Source organism: Xyrauchen texanus, chromosome 24, assembly GCF_025860055.1.
Source record: "Xyrauchen texanus isolate HMW12.3.18 chromosome 24, RBS_HiC_50CHRs, whole genome shotgun sequence".
NCBI classification, from domain to species: Eukaryota; Metazoa; Chordata; class Actinopteri; order Cypriniformes; family Catostomidae; genus Xyrauchen; species Xyrauchen texanus.
In genome coordinates this window covers 5,037,675-5,055,793 of record NC_068299.1, presented here as the reverse complement: position 1 = coordinate 5,055,793, position 18,119 = coordinate 5,037,675, and the positions used below count along the sequence as shown (strand labels likewise).

The window sequence follows — 18,119 nt, the reverse complement described above, 5'->3', positions numbered from 1 at the left end:
ATTGATAAGACCTACAACTGCAAATTCTAGGGCAGGGGTCCCCAAACTACGGCCCGCCCCCACATTTGGACCGGTGTTCTGACGGTTTGTGCTGCCTTGTCGAAAAATGCTACCCAAGCGCGAATCGATCAGAGAGAATGTCGATTCATTCTCTAGCTACTGTTTCCAAAATGATGTAAATCTCACAATATTAAGACATCGTTATTTCATTTAAAACAGGGTAAGCGTATGGGGAGCATATTTTTATATTTTAAATGAACCAGCAATTATCACATTTTATATATCAAGTAAAAATTACATTATTGTATATTATATGAAATACAATTATAATAAAATTATAAGTTATGAGTACTGTATACTGTACTGTTTTTATTTTTAAAACTGTGTGAAAAGTAAAAATTATCATAAAATATTCATCTTTGACCTGTCAAAGCACACCTTTCCTAACTGAAACTTTCAGTTATTCTTGTTCAGCTGGATGACCGTACAAATATTCATATACAGTGAGGAAAATAAGTATTTGAACACCCTGCTATTTTGCAAGTTCTCCCACTTAGAAATCATGGAGGGGTCTGAAATTGTCATCGTATGTGCATGTCCATTGTGAGAGACATAATCTAAAAAAAAAATCCAGAAATCACAATGTATGATTTTTTAACTATTTATTTGTATGATACAGCTGCAAATAAGTATTTGAACACCTGAGAAAATCAATGTTAATATTTGGTACAGTAGCCTTTGTTTGCAATTACAGAGGTCAAATGTTTGCACACACTGCAGGAGGGATTTTGGCCCACTCCTCCACACAGATCTTCTCTAGATCAGTCAGGTTTCTGGGCTGTCGCTGAGAAACACGGAGTTTGAGCTCCCTCCAAAGATTCTCTATTGGGTTTAGGTCTGGAGACTGGCTAGGCCACGCCAGAACCTTGATATGCTTCTTACAGAGCCACTCCTTGGTTATCCTGGCTGTGCGCTTCGGGTCATTGTCATGTTGGAAGACCCAGCCTCGACCCATCTTCAATGCTCTAACTGAGGGAAGGAGGTTGTTCCCCAAAATCTCGCAATGCATGGCCCCGCTCATCCTCTCCTTAATGCAGTGCAGTCGCCCTGTCCCATGTGCAGAAAAACACCCCCAAAGCATGATGCTACCACCCCCATGTGTCACAGTAGGGATGGTGTTCTTGGGATGGTATTCTTCTTCCTCCAAACACGGTTAGTGGAATTATGACCAAAAAGTTCTATTTTGGTCTCATCTGACCACATGACTTTCTCCCATGACTCCTCTGGATCATCCAAATGGTCATTGGCAAACTTAATACGGGCCTTGACATGTGCTGGTTTAAGCAGGGGAACCTTCTGTGCCATGCATGATTTCAAACCATGACGTCTTAGTGTATTACCAACAGTAACCTTGGAAACGGTGGTCCCAGCTCTTTTCAGGTCATTGACCAGCTCCTTCCGTGTAGTTCCGGGCTGATTTCTCACCTTTCTTAGGATCATTGAGACCCCACGAGGTGAGATCTTGCATGGAGCCCCAGTCCGAGGGAGATTGACAGTCATGTTTAGCTTCTTCCATTTTCTAATGATTGCTCCAACAGTGGACCTTTTTTCACCAAGCTGCTTGGCAATTTCCCCGTAGCCCTTTCCAGCCTTGTGGAGGTGTACAATTTTGTCTCTAGTGTCTTTGGACAGCTCTTTGGTCTTGGCCATGTTAGTAGTTGGATTCTTACTGATTGTATGGGGTGGACAGGTGTCTTTATGCAGCTAACGACCTCAAACAGGTGCATCTAATTTAGGATAATAAATGGAGTGGAGGTGGACATTTTAAAGGCAGACTAACAGGTCTTTGAGGGTCAGAATTCGAGCTGATAGACAGGTGTTCAAATACTTATTTGCAACTGTATCATACAAATAAATAGTTAAAAAATCATATATTGTGATTTCTGGATTTTTTTTTTTAGATTATGTCTCTCACAGTGGACATGCACCTACGATGACAATTTCAGACCCCTCCATGATTTCTAAGTGGGAGAACTTGCAAAATAGCAGGGTGTTCAAATACTTATTTTCCTCACTGTATTCGCATTTTTTGACACATGAATATTTACCTTATGTTCACTGTCATTAGAAAAAACAATACTACATAATAATGTCTTCAAGATGTAAGGAGTTGCATATTTTGATAGACCAACGTGCCCTATCAAATAATGCTCCCAGTGCAAATTCACTTTATTTTACATCACTACTCACTCCCTATGCACCTTATGAATATGGAGAGTATGTTGAGATATTTTGTAATTATGCCTTAAAGATGTCAGGAGCAGCATATTCTGTAATAGCATCTTTAAGATGTCAGGAGTTGCATATTTTGATAGACCAACGTGCCCTATCAAATAATGCTCCCAGTTTTTTTAAACTAAATAAATGATGAAAGTACTCTGAATCTGGCAAAACAGTACATTTATTTATTTATTTTAAAGCCTCACGGCATATCACACTACATGAACATTAGCACATTCTGATTACTTACGTGTCAAGTGCTGCTACCTACTTTGTACACATTTCACACACTCTGGCTGCATGTATATGTTGCACAACTATCTTTTTCATATTTGGCACAATGAAAATGAATGTGTTAAAAATGAACAGGTTAAAAATCAAGAATTTTCCAAACTTTCAAAACTCTGAAAGAAGTAGAACACACGATGAACATAGGTCATTCATAGCTAATTGCTATATTATGCTGAAAATAAGGTGTGCATGCTAACATTTACACGTTCACATGTCAAATTATGTAATAAAAAAGGATTAAAGATATTGCAATGCTCACCGTCAAGTCTCCACAGCAAGGATGCATAGATTTATGGGCGTGGTAACGCAGAACAAAACTGTGAGTCTGCACATGCGCATAACCAGTAAGTAGCACATCGATGGGTAGCACAAATCGTCAGAACACCTGTTCTCTGAACAATGCCATGCAGAGAAATATTTTTACAATTTAATTTTAAATATGTTTTAATCATATCATATTTGTATTTGATAATACATATAGGCTTTCAAAATAAAATTTCCCTTAGTTATAATTATTAAAGTAGCCAAATTATTTGTTAGATTCACCGTTCCATCGTGATCGAGCGGGTGCACGCGATCCAGCAAGAAAATTTAAAGTGTCATCAATGGCCAAACGGTTGGGAAAGAGAAAAGTTGATTCAGAATGCAGGCTATTTAACCAAAAGTGGACAAGTGATTATTTTTTTGTTCAATGCAAAGAAATGGCTGTTTGCCTCATCTGTCAAGAAACAGTCTCCGTGTTCAAAGAATACAATCTGCGCCGACACTATGAAACCCGCCACAGAGACAAGTATGCGAGTTTACAAGGCCAAATGAGAGCAGACAAAGTGTCGAAGCTAAAAAGTGGACTATCTGCTCAGCAAAATACGTTTGTACGGCAAACCCAGTTGAACCAGTCATCCATTCGAGCTAGCTTTCAGGTAGCTAAACTGATTGCAACCTGCGGTAGGCCATTCAGTGATGGTGAGTTTGTAAAAAATGTATGAATGCTGTTGCGGAGGAGGTGTCCCCCGATAAGAAAGACGTCTTAAATGCGGTGAGTCTGTCCACAAGTACAATCACCAGACGAATTGAAGAAATGGGGTATAATGTATATGCCCAGCTGAAGGAAAAAGTGAAAGAATTAGATTTTTTTTGCATTAGCGCTGGATGAAAGTAATGACGTGCAGGACACAGCACAGCTGCTCATTTTTCTTCGCGGAGTTAGCTCAAACTTTGAAGTGTCCGAGGAGCTGGCAGCCCTAAAAAGTCTCAAAGGTACTACGACAGGGGAGGATATTTTTGGTAAAGTGTGCCAAACGATAGAAGAGTTGGATCTAGACTGGTCTAAGCTGGCCAGCATCACGACTGACGGAGCTCCTAGTATGGTTGGCGCGTCAAGGGGACTGATAGGACGCATGAATAGAGAAATGGAGGAAAGAGGTATGTGGCATGGAATTGATCCCATACATGAGACCTCTTTCCTCCATTTCTCTAATCATGCGTCCTATCAGTCCCCTTGACACGCCAACCATACTAGGAGCTCCGTCAGTCGTGATGCTGGCCAGCTTAGACCAGTCTAGATCCAACTCTTCTACCGTTTGGCACACTTTACCAAAAATATCCTCCCCTGTCGTAGTACCTTTGAGACTTTTTAGGGCTGCCTATGGGATCAATTCCATTTCACATATATTTGCAAAAATATAAAGTATTGCAAAATAAAATAAAGTTTTGCAAAAGAAAAAAAGTATTGAGCAAAAAAAAAAATTTTTTTTTAAACAAAAATTAAGTATCACAAACTTAAAATAAAGTATCGAGAGAAAAAAAGAAAGTTTTGCAAACAAAAATAAAGAATTGCAAAATATAAATAAAATTTAGCAAAAACCAAGATATAATTAACTGCAAAAATCAATGACTGTTGTAAAAGAAACTAAAGATCTTTTATCCTTTTTTTATCTTTGCAACAGATTTTTAGGCAGCAATGATTTTGCCACACATCTTTTTCTTTGCAATGCTCCTTTTAATCTGCATTTCCATCACGTGAGCTCGTGATACCGTTTTGCCTTTGCGCTTCACTTTTCTCTGCGTTTCACTTTATGGCACTGTTTTGACGTGGCGGTGGAGTCAGGGGATTGGGGCGTGTACAACGGGCTCAGCGATGCCTCTCTGGAAGTTACGTCATTAGCTTGAGACACGGATCAAACATCATGGCTGAGCACAGGCATGCAGGTGGATCTCAGGTATATAAAGTTGATTGTTTCCTTTTATTTAATTAGCATTAAATGTGCTTTAACAGCGTTTGCTTCAGATAAAGAAGTTAGAGATCAGTTAAAGCGGTCGTTTAACATTTTATATGTATATTTATTGTCTCCTTTAACAGTGATAATGTTACATCTAAATATGGAGTTTACATTTTTTTAGAAGACAACATACTATGGTATAGACAATTATAATCTATAAAGTAAACATAAGAATCAATCAATAGTCCAATCAATTGAGAGAGAATAAACTGCAGATGCTGGCTATGTTAGCGAGTATGGCTAATAAATCCACCGCTTTAACTGATCTCTAACTTCTTTATCTGAAGCAAACGCTGTTAAAGCACATTTAATACTAATTAAATAAAAGGAAACAATCATTTTTCTTTTATTGAACACCAAGAACAGAACAAAAAACAGAATGTACATCTACAATGGCATTGGTAAGTACAGGTAAATGAGTATTAAGCAAGGCACATATCAGTTAAAATAAAATAAATAAATTAAATGTATAAAATACAAATACAGAGGGGTCTCTTTATTCCTCTTTTAAGAGCTCAAGGTCTCTTATTATTCCAGCCAATTTCTGGGCCTTTTTACTTTTCATACATTCCAACGCTGGAAAGAAATTACAAATCAATTCTCTTTTAAATACAGAAAAATAAGGTTTCGTCTTCATACATTTGGACTTATGAATGAAAAATGTGCCCATGTATCAACATTACATTAATAAGAAATTCATTTATTTTCTCGTCCAACAGCACTCCAAACATAACATGTTTCCTAGCAAAAGTGGGCAGTGAGTGAATCTTAGATTCAACCAATAAGACATATTTTCCCAAAAAGTATTTGAAGAAAAACAAGGAAAAAAAAGATGATCAGTTGTCTCTATCAATTTGACAAAAAGTACAGGCATTTTCTTCAAAATTAAACCGTTGTCTTAAAAATTCACTTGACTGGTATACCCCATTTAATATTTTAAAATGAGTTTCCTTAAACAATCAACTTTATATACCTGAGATCCACCTGCATGCCTGTGCTCAGCCGTGATGTTTGATCCGTGTCTCAAGCTAATGACGTAACTTCCAGAGAGGCATCACTGAGCCCGTTGTACACGCCCCAATCCCATAGTTCGAATTACAGGGGGTACTGGGGGGTACTATACCCCCCAATGAAGACCCAGTACCCCCCAAAGGGACAGAAATATCAGTATTGGGGGGGTCAGATAATTTTTCTGATATTGTGAAAAAATATATTTACGGTTACAATATAAGTCAACTCCTATTTTCACTGTAGGAACATTTTAATGTAAAGCGTATTTCAGACACCCCTATAGTGGACCGTACCATTTTTAACCACCGTGGCGGCTAGAAGCATTGGAGATAGAGAACGGTTTGCTGCTGACGTGCATGGATAATTGTAAGTTGCTAGCTGACGTCTAGCTTGTTGATTTTACAACCTTCATTTATTAACGTGTTTTGTTCTTTCATAGCTCATGTCACGTCTTCATACATTGAATTACCGGCTACTTACCTGTAGGGATGGGACGATTACGGTTTCACTATAAACCACTATAAAATGTATTGACTACATATGGTTACACGTTGGCCTTGTTGACATGCCCTGCTTTTAACCTTTAGTGACACATCTTACTGGAAACAACAACAGTTTACTTTGCTCACCCAACAACAAAACGAGTCATCGCCCATATTTCTGCTTGCATCATCTGATTGTGGAGAACTATGTTGTGGTTTCTCTCTTCAGGTATGTTTCCACTCAAAAAAATTTCTCTTGACCTTTTTATGCTCAAAGCGCACATAACAAAACAGTTGGAATGTAAGGGCTGGCATATTGAGGTAAACTCATAACAATGTTACCATGAATAAGACCCTCGGTCATTGTCCATATTAAAACAGAACATGTAAAGAATAACCTCCATGTGTTGACTGAGCAAATATAAATGTCCTTAAAGGAATAGTTCACCCAAAAATTACAATTCTCACATCATTTACTCACTCACTTTGAAGGAAAATCTTCATTTGAGCTCAACAGAAGAAAGTCATGTACATGCACAGCTCTGTAGGTCCATACAATGCAAATGAATTGGTACCAAAAAGTTGAAGCTCAATAAAGCAAAAAAGGTAGCATAATAGTAATCCATACGATATGAAAGGTGTACGTGAGAAACAGATCAATATTGCAGTTGCTTTTTACTATAAATATCCTCCCTGGCCAGTAGGTGGCATTATGCATGAAGAATTTGAATCGGCAAAAACAAAAGAAGAAAAAAGTGAAAGTGGAGATTTATAGTAAAAAAAGGACTTAAATGTTGATCTGTCTCTCACCCACACCTATTATATAACTTTTTTTATCCCTTTTTCTACCAATTTGGAATACCCAGTTCCCACTACTTAGTAGGTCCTCGTGGTGGCGAGGCTACTCACCTCAATCCGTGAGGCGCATGACACCACGGAGACTCACAGCATGTGGAGGCTCATGCTATTCTCCGCGATCCATGCACAATTTACCACTCGCCCCAAAAGAGTGAGAACCACTAATCGTGACCACGAGGAGATTACCCCATGTGGCTGTACCCTCCCTAGCAACCGGACCAATTTGGTTGCTTAAGAAACCTGGCTGGAAGGAGCAGTACCCCCCAATTATGGTGGGGTAATTCGCACTCTGCCCAATCCCCTGACTCCACCGCCACGTCAAAACAGTGCCATAAAGTGAAACGCAGAGAAAAGTGAAGCGCAAAGGCAAAACGGTATCACGAGCTCACACGTGATGGAAATGCAGATTAAAAGGAGCATTGCAAAGAAAAAGATGTGTGGCAAAATCATTGCTGCCTAAAAATCTGTTGCAAAGATAAAAAAGGATAAAAGATCTTTAGTTTCTTTTACAACAGTCATTGATTTTTGCAATTAATTATATCTTGGTTTTTGCTATATTTTATTTATATTTTGCAATTCTTTATTTTTGTTTGCAAAACTTTCTTTTTTTCTCTCGATACTTTATTTTACGTTTGTGATACTTAATTTTTGTTTAAAAAATTGTTTTTTTGTTTGCTCAATACTTTTTTTCTTTTGCAATACTTTATATTTTTGCAAATATATGTGGCATGGAATTGATTCTATACTCATGCCCCCTTTACAAGTACACTGCCTAATTCACCAGCAAGCACTGTGCTGCAAAGTTCTGAAGTGATTATGAAAGTGGTGGTGTCATGTATAAACTTCATCAGAGCAAACGGACTTAAACACAGGCAGGTCCAAGTCTTTCTGTCCGAGCTAGAGTCTTCTCACGGAGATGTGCTTTACCACACAGAAGTCCGATGGTTAAGCTGGGGCAGAGTTTTGAGGCGTTTTTACGAGCTGCTACCCGAAATCAATGTTTTTCTTCTGACAAAGGGCAAAACTGTCCCAGAACTGATCGACACAAAATGGAAATGGAACCTCGCCTTTTTAACAGATGTGACAGAAATGTTGAATGGCCTCAACGTGCAGCTCCAAGGCAAGGGGAAACTAATATGTGACATGTATTCCCACATAAAAGCATTTGAGGTGAAACTAGCACTGCTTGTGGGACAAGTGCAAAAGCAAGACTTCACCCATCTCCCTGTTACCCAAAGCCTCTCAGCTGAGAAACCAGTGGTCCCATTCCCAGCTGAAAAGTCAGTGGAAGCGCTGGAAATGCTGAAGGCGGAGTTTGATGCGCGTTTCCGTGAGCTACATGTCCACGCTAAAGAAATCCGCCTTTTTCAGAACCCTTTTGCTGCTGACATTGACGAAGCCCTGCCTTCTTATCAGTTTGAGTTGGCTGAGTTACAGAACTGTGATGTTCTGAAAGACGCGTTTAAGCCCAACAATCTCATTGAATTCTATACTGCCCTCCCTAACGAGACCTACCCAAACATCAGAAGGAATGCAATGAAGATGTCCACACTTTTTGGCAGCACGTATATCTGTGAGCAAACCTTTTCACGCATGAAACTGATGAAAAATCCGATGAGATCAAGACTCACTGATGAACATTTCCATCAGTCTTTGAGACTGGCTGTGACAGGAATGGAACCTGACATTGGACTTCTCACCAGCCAGAAACAAGCCCATAGTTCACACTGATTAGCCTAATACGCATGAGTAAGTAAATAATTTGATTTCAATAGCAATGAATATGAAAAAATGTCATTACGATAGTAATAATACTCTTTTAATAGGCTATATATCCCTTGATATGTATGGTGCATAAATAATAAATTAATCTAGGATTAGGAGGCATAATACTGCAAATCCATTTAAAATCATAATAAAATCTCCACAATAAATCACTCCGGCCCATGCCATTTTCTGTTAGACTACGGCCCTCCATTATAGAAAGGAAAAATGATGTGGCCCTCATAGAAAAAAGTTTGGGGACCCCTGTTCGGGAAAGTGTGACTACTGTGAAGATGCTAAAATACGAAACAGTTTTGATTTATTTCACAACATAATTCACAAAGTTCCATTTATGTTATTCCATAGTTTTGATGACTTTACTATTATTCTAAAATGTGAAGAAAAAAATATATAATTATAATAAAGAATGAGTGTTTCAAATATATATATATATACACACACTAGCCCAAGGCATAAAAGCCCACCCCCATATCATATATATATATAAAAAGATATTCATATACATTATTAAAATATATGACATGGGGGTGGACTTTTATGCCTTGGGCTAGTAACCACCCAAAATACCCTAGCATTGAGGAAATGAAAAACTATATCCTGCCTGGAAAGAGATATACACTCAGTGCGAGTGAACATTTTCAATATGAGTGAATGAAACAAACTTCACGATGGGCTAAGTCTTTCCAAACATTTAATGCAAAAGCAGCCCACCAGTACAAATAACACAGAAAACACCTGGATTAAGATTACATTTATGCATTTGGCAGACGCTTTTATCCAAAGCGACTTAAAGAGTGCACTTATTACAGGGACAATCCCCCCGGAGCAACATGGAGTTAAGTGCCTTACTCAAGGACACACTGGTGGTGGCTGTGGGGATTGAACCAGCAACCTTCTGATTACCAGTTATGTGCTTTAGCCACCTACAGCACCACCACTCCACAAGATTAAAAAAGATTTAACTAAAACTGTAAGTCCAATTGGTTTAGAATAGAAATAGTGCACCTCTCTATAATCAGCTTCATGATTTGAGATATGATTAATGCAAAAAAAACAAAAAACAAATTGAGGATTAACATGAGCTGTTCAAGATATAGGCAATAATAATAGTAATGGCTGGCAAAGCATACAATGACTACATTTGACATCTTTTGAACAAAGTTGTTCATTGTGCAAAATTCACCACCACTATGTTAGGGTGTTTTGAGTGGTTGCTAGGTCAAAATATGAAAACATCTCATTTATCATCCACCAAATAAATCTTACATTTGTTATATTAGAAAAGTAATACCACACCTCTCCTCAAGAAGCCAAATGATTTGAGGTATTATTCATGTCTTTAGCATGTAGGGCGAGTAATGTAACAAATGTTAATCCTTAGAAAAATTCTAACCCTAAATATAAGCTGTAGTGTAGTAATAATAGATAGGAAGTGTCGCCTGCCTAAAGCCATCTTTACACAGCAAAGGTCGCACAGTAGCTGTTGCATTTATTGTGGCATTTTGGTGTATTTATTACACAGAACTACAGTGCCCATCATGCCCATTTTGCATACTTTTACTCCTGATTAATCACAATAAAGGGGAAGGAGAGGTGTACAAATGCAACGTGTTACTTATAAATAAATAATATAAAAAATAATAACTCAGATTTAATGGTCAAAAATACAAAAATAATGCATTACTTTACTCATTACTCGAAAAAGTAATCTGATTGCATAACGCATGTTACTTTTATTGCATTATCCCAACACTGTTCACGACAACAACAAAGGTCAAGGGTGCTCTAATACTGTAAATTTCATTTACACAGAACCAAAGCAAAGCATCGAAACTGCCTTTGATACTAGCTGAGGTGGGTCTGAGCAGGCACCTGACTTTTATGCAACGTAATCACAATTCAGCATGTTCTTTCCAAGAGTTCTGATAGGATCTGCCACATTATGATGACTCGCCAACAAGCGGCATATCATCATTGTTGTATCAGCTCCAGTGTGTTTACCTTCCTTTGTGGCAGTGTGGGAGACACAGGTTCAGATCTGCACTGAAGTCAGGAAATCAGAGGTTGCATTTTTCCCTCTAACTTTACATTTTTACTCCATTGATGTTTAAGTTTGGTTGGGGGGTACAGATGATAAAATATGTATTTTTCATATTAGAAACACCGCCACCAGTACTGTGTGTTAGTCATGTTCGTTACTGTCAAGCTCAAAAAATGACATAAAAGAACCATAAAAACACAATTAAAGCAGTTCATATGACTAGTGCATTTTATTCAAAGCCACTTGAAGATGTGCGATGGCTCTGTGAATCATAAAAGGCTGTGTTTAATAAGTAAATATATAAAATGCACGTGCAGCTCCAGCGTGTTAGTGAATGGTGCTGCTCTGTTTACACACCCACTCGTGGCTATTTTTAGCCTTCACGCGGTGTGCAATATTCGAGCGCAACTCATGTACAACATCTCAGATGTAAATGTTCAATAATTTGGTTCACTTATAATATGCATTAAGAACTTTAGTTCTTTTTTTACCAGAATTTGAATACGAAGCGAATTAATCTACTGTGAACTTGCCTAAAAACCGGCACATACAGGACTTCCTGGAGAGTTCAGAATGTCAAAATAAAAGCGTGAGGGTTTAAAAATTAAAGGTGCACGATTGCGATATATTATATATTACCATTCTAATATATTATTATTACTATTATCATTTGTTTAAAATGTATAATAATATTTAAGTTGAACGGGTTCCAAAAAAATAACTGTGTGAATGAAAACTGGACTGATGTCTTACAACTAAATTGAACAAAAAAGAGATCTGAATCCTTTAAAGTCCAGATGTAAGTTAAAAAAATATTTGAACAAAAAAAAAAACTGATGACTTATACTGGAATTACTGTTAATTTTGCTTGTATCCAGTATACTAGTTAACAATAAAGTTTTTCTTTAAGCTATACATTTATATTGAAATAATGTGTAGTTAGAGGTTTGTGTTTCTTTACATATTAAAGAGTACTCCCAATTAGTTCCACACAATAATGTCAAGATATTCTAAACTGATTATGCAATAATCGGCCGATACTGAGATGTGTCGGCCGATACTGAGATTTCCGGTATTGGAATCGAAAGAGAAAAAGTGGTATCGGTGCATCCCTAGTTCTTTGTTAGTTTTAGTTTTTCAGTACATTTAGTTTTTATTGTAGTTTTAGTATTTATATTAAGGGATAGATGTACTGTGGGTTGTATAGCTGGACTCACCAAGACTCCAAATACGAAATGAAAAATTATTCAAGATTATTTTTATTTCAGCTAGATTCAGACATTAAATATACCTAAATCATGGAGCTTATTGAGAAAAGGTGTACTATTACTTTTCTAAGTAATTAGATATTCAATTATTTCCTGGCAAAGAATAAAATGGGCTGGGAAAAAATCCCATTAAAATACACTGAAGGAGGTACCCCATTTCTAGAAACCAGAGTATCATAAAGTTTTCCAGTAATTGTTAGTAAGGTATTTATATAGGAAATGAACGTGGTGGTACCCAAATATCACTTCATATTCTTGAAAATAGATCTGTGGAAACTTCTGGGGCCATATTACTGATATATTGCAACTTTAGGATCTGACCTGTTTAGTGACAATAGTGATTTCTGTTTGTATCTCAGACTTAATTAAACACGTTTCTGTAATACTGCTCCAGAAGAGTAATTGTCCCAAAATAGACTCTAATATTTCAAATTAGACAAAAATAATAATAATAATTATCCATCCATCCATCCATCTTCAACCGCTTATCCAAAGTCTGGTCGCGGGGGCAGCTGCTCCAGCAGGGGGCCCCAAACTTCCCTATCCCGAGCCACATTAACCAGCTCTGACTGGGGGACCCCGAGGCATTCCCAGGCCAGTGTGGAGATGTCTGGACAAATGAATGGCCTAGTAACAGTTCAGTTTCATTGAAAACAGTAATTTCCTGAGAACAGTTAATATGTTATCTACCGATCTGCACACAAAGCATTCTGTTCTACCAGCTGACATCAAACAGCTAAAAATTAAACATAATCATTCCACAAATGGCACTTTTCCACTGCATGTTCCGGTTTGACTCAACTCTCTTTACTTTTCTGCGGTTTAGTGCCACATCAATGTGGGTCCCGACCTCTATATAAAAAAGTACATTTAAAAAAAATTATAATTAATTACTTCAGGAGTAAAACTTTTTTTAAAGGGGCAAAAATGACTGAGTGCACCTTTAAATAATTAAGAGTCTGGCGAAAGGAAAACAATTGATTGTTTTGGATAATAATAATATGTAACGGAGTTAACATAGTCTTAGATAAATTAGTTGTTAAATCACTTTAGCTGTTTTTCTGTAGTTAATATGAGTACATTTTGCTGCCCAACTCAAAATGAATGCTTTATTTTCAAACATTCAGTATTAATATTGTTAACCACATTTGCAATTAAAAAAAATATTTCAGTGTTATTATTGGTTTCTATCTTTTAATTGTTATATTTAATTTTGATATATATAGAATATATTGCATTTGTAGGTGTAAATTTGGTAAAAGTACTAAATGTGACATCATATTTACTATCGGCTTGGCTCGATTGGAACTTCGACCGAGGTGGTATTAAAAAATATCCACAGGGGGAAAGCTCCAAAAAGCAAACAGTGTCTATTCGAGTTGAGTTGTACCATGCAGTGGAAAATGAGCAGCACCACCCTGCACTTTGAAGATAACTGACACCTTTGAATGTGGGAGAGCCAAGACAGAATAAACATACATCTGTCAAGTTGGCACCCCATATAATTAAATCATCACCAAAACCAGAGGCGTTTCCAGCATTGAAAGACATCCGGGGCTTAGCCCAGACAATTTTATTTTTCACACTAGCAATTCTTTGAGTTTTGCTCTGGCTGGGCCTGTTTCTACAGTTCCTAAATCTTCCACTCTAGTACTATCCTCAACATCCTCTCTCCTCCCTGAATCATCTGTGATGCAAAAGAACAGATACAGCACATAACTTATTGCAAATCATCTTCAGACAACTAATTCATCAAGTGCTACATATTTCAAATTATAGACCAATACCATTGAAGAAAATGTATTGGGAAGAGCAGATCAGTGGGATTGCCCTAAGATCTGTCATGATTCTTGAATTTCATGTACATTACCATAAAGTCATCACAAAAGAGTTATATTATAGTGAATAAAGTGAGGTAAAAAAATATTGAATATAGATCATTGATATTTTTTGACATAAATAGTCAAAATGATGTATAAGATCCTAAATTAAAGCAATACATGAATGACTTTAGTCTAAGTTCATTGACACACCATGGCATCGAACTGTATAATTCTCAATGTTCATCTGTCAAAATCCTTTCATTAGATTGGTGGTGGTGTAGTGGTCTAAGCACATAACTGGTAATCTGGTGATCAGAAGGATGCTGGTTCGAGCCCCACAGCCACCACCATTGTGCCCTTGAGCAAGGCAGTTAACTCCAGGTTGCTCCAGGGGGATTGTCCCTGTAATGCACTGTAAGTCGCTTTGGATAAAAGCGTCTGCTAAATGCATAAATGTAAATGTAAATTAGGATCATTGGGATAAACAATGTTTCACTTTTAACTTTCTCTAAAGTAAAGTGACTGATGAATTGTTACCAGTTTCCATGCCTGATTCTGGCACAGCTGCTGCTCCTCAGTCTGTAGCTCATCTTATACCCTCTACAAAACCATTTAATCAAATCAAAGTGTATATTTACTACAAACTAATATCACAAAACAAGTCACACATACATTTTATCCTAATGCTTATTGGTTATCCTTAGCGAAAACAACACCTGGTAAACAAGAAAAGTACACTCCGAATGGGACTCGAACCACAGTCTCCGGCGTGAGAGGCAGATGCGCTAACAAGGAGCTACCAAGATGCGTCAATCTCTACACGGAGGCTACAAAATTTAATGGCAGTCGGTAGTGGACCTCTTGAGGTTAAACCTTCTGTGGGTGAAAGCCAGCTAGATGATGATCTTTAGACTTTAAGGACAAAAACAAATGTGAATTCTTACCCACTGACTTCTTTCGGAAAAATCCCCAAAGCCTCATTTGCTTAATTTTTGCTGTCTTTCCTGCTAACTGCTGTTAACTCGCCACTAAGTAACGTTAGTTGATGTCAACAACTGTGCAAGCTCCTCCTCTACCTGCTGCATATTCAACAGAGAGGAAGAAACGGAGTCGCCCATAGGCTACCGACAGCAAAGGAACTTATTCTATAGGCTAGATTATGCCCATGTCTATTTTTACAGGCTGTATGCAGTATGTGCAAAGCCAATGCACAATGAAATAAGGCAACTTATGATTTCGGAGGTTTACATAGGCTTTTGTCCGGTTTCATATTTGTCAGTCAACTTTTCAAAATACATTTGGGGCTACACTCAAAACATTCGGGGCTGAAGCCCTGGCAAAATCGGCTGCCGCCGCCTCTGACCAAAACTATTTAATTTGTTTGTGTGTTGATGTGCTGATTTGTGCTGCAAAGATTGACGTTTGTGCTGGTTTGGTGTTTGAGATATTAAGCATTCTTTTTTGGGCTATGTAACGTCACTCTCCACCTCATCTCGCTCAAATCGACCCAACCCGGTGCTGGTCATTCATAATAATTAATTTTATTAGCCCTATAAATCATTTAAACAATTTAACCATTTGATATTATGACATCACAACAAATATGAAATGTTCTTAAAATATCCCTTTCATGACACAAGACTCTGTTCTATATGTGTACAAATAAATATAGTGGTGTAAATGTTTATAATATTCTAATTCCATTAAACTCAATGACCGTTTGACCTAGAGATATGAAACCAACTGCAAAACACTCAGAATATTAATCATTTTTTTATAAATTTATAAATTTTTGCTATATCTAAGGAAGGAAAATAGTTACAACGTTTGCTTTAATAGCACAAATGACCAGCACACAGCCCAAAAAAGAATGCTTAATATCTCAAACACCAAACCAGCGCAAACGTTAATTTTTGCGGCACAAATCAGCAAAAACGAATGAAATCGTTTTGGTGATTATTTAATGATAGAATACAGAATAAACACACAAGACAGAATAAACAGTCAAGACAGGCGTTGAACACAGTCAGTGTCGGAATACATCCAACATCTATGCCTATACCCACATTGGATGTGCAAAGAATGTATTTATTTTATTTTGCAAAATTTGCCTCTACAAGCCTGTAGACTTATTTTCATGCAATGGGAGCGGGTCGGGTTTGCTGGGAAAATACAAAGGATGTGATGTTTATGCACGCTCCGAGAGCTTTGCCCCATTACTTCTCTTTCACTATTCAACAGCGATAACAATCAGTCTGCAACATTGGTAGTTATCTTAGAGATGTAATCCAACAAATGTAATCTCCCAGGACAACACTGACTCCTACACAAACACAGAGTAAGCCAAAAACACAACAACAAAAACATGATCGTTTTGGGACCTTCGCTCAGTTTTGGGGATCAAAACCGACCCTGAATTGGGGTTGTTCTTGGACAGGTAAACTTACATAACTGCAAGGCATGTGAAATATAGTGCCATAAGGATTGATCTGTGTCATTTTAGCTAAACTACAATAACTCATGAAATGAATGCTAGACAATGTTCAAGATAATGCAAAAAAATCCATTCATTAGTGTAACTTAACTTGGTTATACGGAAAATATATACATTCTATTATTATAAAACAATAACGCATCGATATATCAAAATGACAGTTGTGATGGAATCACATCAATACTGAACTGTGTCAACATATTTATAATGTACAGTCTATTTTATAAATAGCTACTGTCATCATCCACCAAATTTAGCTAACAGCTACTGATAAAGCTGGCTAGCTAGCTAATGCCGACATAGGCTATCGTATAAATGCAGTCAATGTATCATGCAAAGAAAAGGGATTACTTCAAACTACAATCTCGCATAGTCAGGCCTACATCCACACTTTGTTTTAGCCCTGTTCCAGCACCGGAGAGTCATATACATATAATAATATACAGTCTCAAAGTTTGTAGTAAAACAATCATAACTGTGTAATTTTAATTATGCTACCTCGTCTGTCAGCATGATGCCGGTGAATCACGTTGTCTCTTTGTATGTTACATCAGTGTTTCCCATCCACTGTGCCGTGCCATGAAAGATTATTGATGAGCTAAATTTCACAGACCACATCTCAAAGACTGCAAGATCATGTAGATTTACACTCTACAATATCAGGAAGATAAGACCCTTCATCTCTGTACATGCCACACAACTGCTCGTTCAGTCACTTGTCATAACTAGACTGGACTACTGTAACGCTCTCATTGCAGGCCTTCCTGCATGTGCTATTAGACCTCTCAAAATGATCCAGATTGCAGCAGCATGTCTGGTCTTTAATGAGCCTAAGAGAGCACATGTTACAGCACTCTTTGTCTCTCTCCACTGGCTGCTGGTTCAGGCACGTACTAAATTCAAGGCCCTGATGCTGGCATACAAAACAGTCACTGGGTCTGCTCCAGCATACCTAAAAACATTTATGCAGAGCTACACACCCGCCAGAAGCATGCGGTCGGCTAAGGAACGTTGCCTTGTCGTACCAAAACAAAGAGGCACTAAAACACTTTCCCGTAATTTCAGTTTCATTATACCACCTTGGTGGAATGACCTTCCCAACTCCATCTGTGAAGCTGACTCACTCTCTATCTTCAAAAAATGGCTAAAAACACATATTTTCCAAAAGCACTTAACCAGCCACAAAAAAAAATAACAAATGTAATTCTTGTTGCACTTATACTATTCTGATGATAGTGAAACTTTGTAGTATGGCACTTTTCGTACCACTGTCTCCTTAAGATGATTCGCTTATGTTTTCCTCTTTTGTAAGTCGCTTTGGATAAAAGGTTCTGCCAAATTAATCAATGTAAATGTAAATGTAAATTCCACTAAATGAATAGATACCGTTTTTCACGGAATATAAGTCGCAGATTTTTTCATCATCTGTAGACCGAAGTGATTTATATACATAATTTATACGTAACCGATATTGGCTGTAACTGATATTGCCTGGATGAATGTTAAT

General features: G+C 37.5%; 1 protein-coding gene across 2 annotated transcripts in view; it reads right to left on the bottom strand.

The window, feature by feature from the left end:
• The window catches only part of LOC127617825 (CD276 antigen-like), a 28,343-nt gene that overhangs the window by 8,616 nt on the left and 1,608 nt on the right, over positions 1-18,119 (bottom strand). The gene's annotated exons all lie outside the window — the stretch shown is intronic.